The following is a 7,820-nucleotide window of genomic DNA, read 5'->3' as shown; positions in this document are numbered from 1 at the left end:
CTGAAGAACGAGTGCATATTTCCCGATGCAAAGATAATAACCTTTTTATTACATACGCATCTACATGTATAAATATTATGTAAATATCATAAATATGTTCAATAGCCTGAATAGGATTGACAATACTTAACTAAATAGAACAAAATAGTGCAACAACACACACTGAATTACGTCACGCACCCGATATGAAATTCAGGCGTCAGTGTATGGAAAACTATTGACGTTTCCGGTACCAGTGTAACTCAGTGGGGAATAGAAACGAGTATGTAATAAGAACTGGTATTGAGTTGTGACTGTGGCGATGCCTTAATCATATCCTGAAGTACAGTTTCGGGTCTTTCTATCGATTGCAAAGTATCATACAAGTATAAAAAATATTTTAAAATTGCCTTCATAGTTTTTTTTAACTGCAGGTAAGACATTTACGTTTAACAAATCATGTTTTATTTATTTTTTTTTGCAGTTTTCCAGGTTGCTATGGTGGCATTATTGCATAGATGAGAGACCATCCATGATTCATAAACAACATCGACTGACGTGGTTTCAGATTTGGAGCAGGAAGGGTGTGTATTTTTTCCTTTTTGTTTGAAGTTTTTAGCTCGTCGGATTTTTGAGAAAAAGTCTACGCGGTATAATCGTCACTTGATCGTCGGCGTTTGTTATTTTTTTTTTTGTTTATGTCCGCCTTTTCCGGTAAACCATAAGAGCTACAGCTTTGAAACTTTGCAAACTTGTTTGTCATCATTAGGTGACTGTATAGGCCAAGAACCACAGCTGTGATATTCATTTTGTCAAAATTATGGCCCTTTTTGTACTTAGAAAATTTGAATTTCTTGGTTAAAATTTTTGTTTAGGTCCTCCTTTTCTTAAAACTGTACGAACTACAGCTTTGAATCTTTGCACACTTGTTTATCATCATTAGGTGACTGTGTGTAGGCCAAGAATCATAACATAACTCTGATATATGCATTTTATCAGAATTATGGCCCTTTTTGTACTTTGAAAATTTTAGTTTCTTGGTTAAAACTTTTGTTTAGGTCCACCTTTTCTTAAAACTATACGAGCTACAGCTTTGAATCTTTGCACATTTGTTTATCATCATTAGGTGACCGTGTGTACATACAGATCATGGACTAAGGTATTGTCAGATCTGGAGCATAAATGGTGTGTATGTTTTCATATTTTCTTTGTCTGGAATGTTTAAGGTACCCCTAGAATTAATATATGTTTCTGTTTTTACACATAGCGTTATGTTTTTTTCCTAAATACTAAAATGGGTAGCCACGGAAACATACGTCTAGGCAATGAAATAAATAGATGACAGCTCTTCAGATGTACAATGTTATCCAGCAGATCTTGGAAAATACAGGGAGTGTACATGTATGTTTACTTTTTATTTTTTGTGGCAACACTTTGATACATTCGTTTTTGTTTTACATATGCCTTTTTTATCTATACACACAACTGCAACAGGGGCTCCATGGAAACGTGTCTCTACGTCTAGGAATTGGTATAATGGGTGACCAACGTTCAGAGTTTGGAACATATAGGATATAGGGTTTGTATGTTTACTCTTTTTTTTGTGGCAACATTTGGATATATTTGTTTTTTTATTTTACACATGCCTCTCTGTATCTATACATTCAACAGGATAACCATGGAAACTAACATCTACATCTAGACAAAGGTTCAAGCAGCAGTGAGAGAAATCCTGCAACCGGCAAACGCTTAGCTTTAAGTAATCTAAGTTTTGCTAGGACCTGTAAATGAATTCAGGCAAAACTTGAATATAAACAAACATCTGGATAATAGGTGGCTTATTGAATTATTGAAAACCCAATCTACCTTGTATGTTTTTGCTGCGGAATTCTTGGTGTTTGCTGTTTGCTGTTTTGTCAGGCTTTTGTTTACAATGGCTACTTGGTGGTGATTGTGGTGTTGTTTGTGTGTTTATGGTGGTTGTTTTGGTGTTTGTGGTGGTTGTTTTTGTGTTTGTGGTGGTGGTTTTGGAGCTTGTGGTTGTGGTTTTGGTGTTTGTGGTGGTGTATTCCATGTGATCTTCTCGGTTGTATTCGATTTCGATAATGTTTTCGTTGTTTTGTTAATATAGGCTTTTGATGCGAATTGTTTGTCGCATTGGGTTCTTAATCTTTCGTTCCGTTCCAAGATGATTTTCTTTCTGCCATTAGGAATACATTATAACTAGATTTATTGATGTACACAAATACTGCGCTGTGATTAATTTGTTTTACGTTTCCCATCAGTTCTAGATAGCTGCAAAGACATGTCATGAAATTTGCAGACGACAGATATGGGGTGCATGCGAGATCTGGGTTGAACTCGCGAAAGCTGCAAAGACATGCCATGAAATATGCAGACGACAGACATGCGGTGCAGACGAGATCTGGATTGAACGCGCGAAATTGTTTTATTTCTGCGTTTTACTCTTTTTGCTTTGTATTTCTTTTTTCTACTAGAATGCTGGGGTATGTATACTTGAAGAAAAAAGACGCAGATGGACATGGAGATGCAGACCAAGCAAAATGTGCGTTTCTCTTTATGATGAACAGGTATGTATATTGCTACTTCTGTTATCCTTTTTTTTGTATGCATTTTTTCAACCTGGTGGCAGATGTTTACAAGCACGTGTGAATATATCCTGTTGTAGACAATGCAATGGTTTTGTGGGTGGTGCAGCTATGGTACATGATATTGACTACAAGCACGTGCGTGGATGTCATGTTGTAGATTTCACAGTGGTTAAGTGGATGCTGCAACTTGATCCTTTTTCTAAGGTATGTAATTTTTTTGACAGGTACAATTAGATAATTTCGTTTGATAGCTTTTTTGCAGTTTTCATCCTGCAAGTTACGCACCTTCATCTTTATTTTAATAAATTTTCTATAATTTTTATATTTTCTGGTTATCGTATGGTCGTACATGGTTATGGTTTTAAATCTTTTTTTTTTAGCTCATCTGATTTTTTGGGGAAAAAAGATGAGATATTGTCCTTATTGGTCGGCGTCGGCGTTGCCTGGTTAAGTTTTATGTTTAGGTCAGCTTTTCTCCTAAACTATCAAAGCTATTGCTTTGAAACTTGCAACTCTTGTTCACCATCATAAGCTGACCTTGTAAAGCAAGAAACATAATTCCATCCTGCTTTTTGCAAGATTTATGGCCCCTTTTATCCTTAGAAAATATCAGATTTCTAGGTTAAGTTTTATGTTTAGGTCAACTTTTCTCCTAAACTATCAAAGCTATTGCTTTGAAACTTGCAACACTTGTTCACCATTATAAGCTGACCCTGTTCATCAAGAAACATAACTCCATCCTGCTTTTTGCAAGAATTATTGCCCTTTTTGGACTTAGAAAATCAGTTTCCTGGGTTGAGTATTATGTTTAAGTCAGCTTTTCTCATAAACTATCAAAGCTATTGCTTTAAAACTTGCAACAATTTTTCACCATCATAAGCGGACGCTGTACATCAAGAAACATAACTCTATCCTGCTTTTTGCAAGACTTAGAAAATCATGGGTAGGACAATATTTCTATTATACAAAAAAATCGGATGGGCGTCAGCACCCGCAAGGCGGTGCTCTTGTAATTTTGACTCATTACTGTTAATTGTTAGATAATGACTACCAGTATTCAGTTAAGCAGTGCATAACTTTAAACCTTTAGAAAGCAAAGAACTATTTTTCTCGTAGTATTTCTGGAGCGTAGGAATGTGCATTCAACTTCTGGCTATGGTGAAAGTAAAACTCGAAGTATCGGACAAGAAACTCAAACCTATTCGATGAGAAACGCAGGCTATCAGACGAGGAACCCGAACTATCCGACAAGAAGCAGTTTCCTGTACCATACACGTAAGGACTTGCTTATAATTTATATTGCTCTTTGAATATAGGTCGGTGAATCAGTTTAATTGGTTGTCATGATTGGTGTAATTGTACGTCGGGCTCTGTGCTGTGTTGCGGTCTAAACAGGCAAGCGTTTGCTACCGTATAAGCCTGAGACGTGGTTCGAATTCGTGATTTTTGGTGTGTGAGTTTGAAACCCATTTTCTTCTTTAAACCGTATCAAAGATTTTATAACAAACTTTTGTTTTCTGTCAGTAAAAAGAAAACGGGGATATAACTATCTTTTCATATGTGACTTTGGTGTAAGTGTTGGTTTCTGAAAAACAGTGTGGCAGTTGATTTTATTGTATTAACAGGAAGAAACATTTAGTTGATGGAATTACAGTTGTCGTAGAATTGCCTTACTGGTACTAAAAAGATGCCGATAACCAGAGGGGCACTGGTAACCAATCGATGTCGCTCATCAGAGGTGTTCTGGACCCCTTATATCAACATAGTAATCAACTGTTCTCGACAAGGTAGGCTACTAAATTACCTTAGAATTGCTATTTATGCGACGCGAGTTCGAGCCACAGTTTGTATTACACCTACGGTTTCTGACTTATCTGAAACAATGTTAAATTAACAGGCACAGCGAAAGGCTATTGTTGAAATAGACTGACATCTGGTTCTGTGACATAAGTTTCCTTTTTTTCCTGAACATATTGAGAGATTTGTCAAGATATGTAATCGCTGGTAGTTATTTAATTTTTACAAAAAAACAATTTCGGTAACTAAACTTAAGGATTATATATCCATATGTAATAAGAGGATTTATAACATGACAGTTAGTTGCCAATTATATATAGCAGACGACACTTGCTGCTTTTACCAGATGAAGCCAGTGGCGGAAGAAGGGACCCGATGCCTGGAGTAACTTTGCAGTTTAAAATTTTGGTAAAATATTTAAATTTGTTTGTCGTCATACTTTCCAGTATAAAACTTTCATAAAATAATTTAACTTTTATATTGTCGTCATTATGTACACTGATACTGGCTTGTATAACTTGCAGACCCTAAATGCGATGCATTTATGATATGTTTGTTCCGGAAATGTAAAAGAAACAAAAAACCTTAAACTGAAGAGTGTATAACTTTGCAAATCACGGATCGACTGTTTCACAAGATTAACTGACTTGAAAAATAATTATTGGCATATACTGTCATTTCTAACAGTGCAATAAAACTTATAAATGTAGGACTTATAGGTTATTAGATTTGTATCGAGAAATATGCATGAGTTATGCAGCGGAATTATTGCGCGACTTCAGGGCGCAATATTTCGCGAAAGAACGAGTGCATATTATCGATGCAAATCTAATAATCTCTAAATTACATACGCATCTGAAGTAACATTAGTTATATAAACGATATGAATTAGTTTTTAACATGAGCAAAATTAATCTTATCGTCGTTAAAGACATTTCAAATGCGACGACATACGTAAAAATTACAACACAACTGACGCCACGCACCCGACGTGAAATGTGAAAATATTGACGTTTATTAACGGAGTTTATAACTGAGTATGTAATTGAGTATGTAATAAAAAAGATTTCAGCACTGTTCGATTGGTCAAGATAGTGTGGTTTTAGTGGAATTCAGCCCTTGATCGACATATCGTCTGTATTTGCCCTGGCCTGGTGATGGTAGAGAGCTCTTCCACACCTCGTGCACATATCAGAATCCGCGAGGTAGGCGACGAATTTATACTTAGAAAATATCAGATTTCTTGGTTCCGTTTTATGTTTAGGTCAACTTTTTCTCTTAAACTATCAAAGCTCTTTGAAACTTGCAACACTTGTTCACCATTATAAGCTGACCCTGTACATCAAGAAACGTAACTTCATCCTGCTTTTTGCAATAATTATATGCCCCTTTTGGACTTAGAAAATCAATTGTCTTGGTTGAGTATTATGTTTGTCAGCTTTTCCCATAAACTATCAAAGCTATTGGTTTAAAACTTGCAACAGTTTTTCACCATCATAAGCGGAAGCTGTACGTCAAGAAACATAACTCTATCCTGCTTTTTGCAAGAATGACGGCCCTTTTTAGACTTAGAAAATCATGGGTAGGACAATGTTTCTATTATACAAAAAAATATCAGATGAGCGTCAGCACCCGCAAGGCGGTGCTCTTTATTAAAATTCTTAGCATTATTCTATCGAATATTTTCAGGGATCATGTGTCATACAATTTGGACATCAATTTTTGTTCTCTTTAGACATTTACTGACGACAGAAATTTTATCACGATACATTTATACTGTTTCATTGTTTGATTTTTTTACTCAGTTTTTAAGACATTGATTCGGGTGGTCTTGAGAAATTTTGCATTTTGTAATGATGCATCTTTACTCCATGTCTAGAGATAAAGCACACTTTTTGCACAAGGCATAGTTTGGCGTGAATACTAGTAGTCCATAGTAACATTGCGAAATGGTACTCGTTTCAGTCGGGTTATCACTTTACTCGGACTTTATCACAGAACCCCTGTTTAAAACCTCAAATTTTATTTTAAATAAAAGTAATCATTATAATATTCAAATTAAACTTTAAAATGTTTTCATTTTAGCATCCTCTAAGATATGTGAGATTAAAAACTGAACTTGATTTCTGAATTACTGCGAGTCACTATATGTTCATTGTAAAAACTGGAAAATGACAGAACTTGAAAATGCATCTTTCTGATTAGTCAGTTAGAATTTCTGACCTGCTATATAGGCCATTTTATTTTGTATAAACAATGTTATAACCATAATTCCCCCCCCCCCCCCCCCCCCCCACCCCCCGCTTATTGCTCAAGTCATTAAGTTTAAATATTGGCCACCAACTTTCAATAAAACAGTTTCCTTGAAGTGAAAGAATTCAACGACCTCGAGCGAGACTTGAGCCCACGCAGACATGTGCAATTGCCAATTATTAAGCGATATGTAGCATATTTTCATTGAATTGCATGAATTTCGTTTGTTACTGTTATAAGTCTGATATTTTTTTCAGGTTTAAAACGACAGGAAGACAGTGTTTTACATTGTTGAAAGACAAAGAAAAAGAATCGATTCTAGAACGTGCCGTCCTGTGTTTGTTTTCGACAGTTGAGGGGAGAGTCCGGTGCATGCCAGATACTATCTGTAAGAAATTTATGATTAATTTTGTACCATTTATTCTGAAATAGCTTGTTTTAAACACAATTATAGAAATTATGTAGAGAGCTACCCTACTCAGCGTCCGTGGCCATTCTGCTAGTTTCTTGGCAAAAGTTTTTTTTTCATTTTTAGCTTCACTTTTCGGAGAATAGGGGAGCTATCCTACTCGCCCGGCGTCGGCTTGAGCTTTCTTGGTTAAAGTTTTTCGGCAACCTTTGTTTTTCGGTCATATCTTTGTTACTATTGCTTATATCTTACTGTAACTTCACATAAACATTGTCCAGCATACAAGCAAAGTATATGCAGGGGCTTGGCCCATTATACCCAAGGTCAAGGACACCAAGATGTTATACTTAAGTTATTTTTAAGGTTAAAGTTTTTCGGCAACCTTTGTTTTTCATGTCATATCTGTGTTACTTAACAAATAATCTAGGCCTTCGAGTGGTTTATCGTCTGATTTACCACGGTTCAGATGCGTAGGAATTGAACCACGAGGGCGCTAGCCCGAGTTGTTAAATACTGAAGCATCTGAACATCATAAGGTCCTGGCACTAATCCGTCATAAATGCTCTCATCGTTTTAGTTAATTATTCTTATGCCCCAGCTGTCGAAGAACCGGGAGGCAGATACAATTCGAACTGTCCGTATGTCACACTTTCTTGAGATTTTACCTCCTCCTGCAGTTTCCTTCGAGTACAAATGAAACATTTTGGACTTCACAATGACAACTACGTCTGTACCTTGTGTACCAATTCAGATGAAGCCCAATATTCATC

At 36.0% G+C, this 7,820-nt stretch overlaps 1 long non-coding RNA gene across 2 annotated transcripts; it reads left to right on the top strand.

Moving 5' to 3' along the window:
• The first annotated feature begins 274 nt into the window (after positions 1-274).
• Positions 275-5,564, top strand: LOC123529912 (uncharacterized). Of its 2 annotated transcripts, none has more exons than XR_008366605.1 (6): positions 275-563; positions 1,106-2,795; positions 3,708-3,866; positions 4,217-4,378; positions 4,712-4,796; positions 5,461-5,564. It is a non-coding gene; the product is annotated as an uncharacterized LOC123529912 (long non-coding RNA). The 2 variants fall into 2 exon arrangements; XR_006682235.2 differs by having other exon boundaries at positions 4,709-4,796.
• Positions 5,565-7,820: the final 2,256 nt, after the last annotated feature.

This window comes from Mercenaria mercenaria, chromosome 13 (assembly GCF_021730395.1).
Source record: "Mercenaria mercenaria strain notata chromosome 13, MADL_Memer_1, whole genome shotgun sequence".
NCBI lineage: Eukaryota > Metazoa > Mollusca > Bivalvia > Venerida > Veneridae > Mercenaria > Mercenaria mercenaria.
Note: the sequence above shows the minus strand (reverse complement) of the source record. Positions and strands in the feature narration are given on the sequence as shown.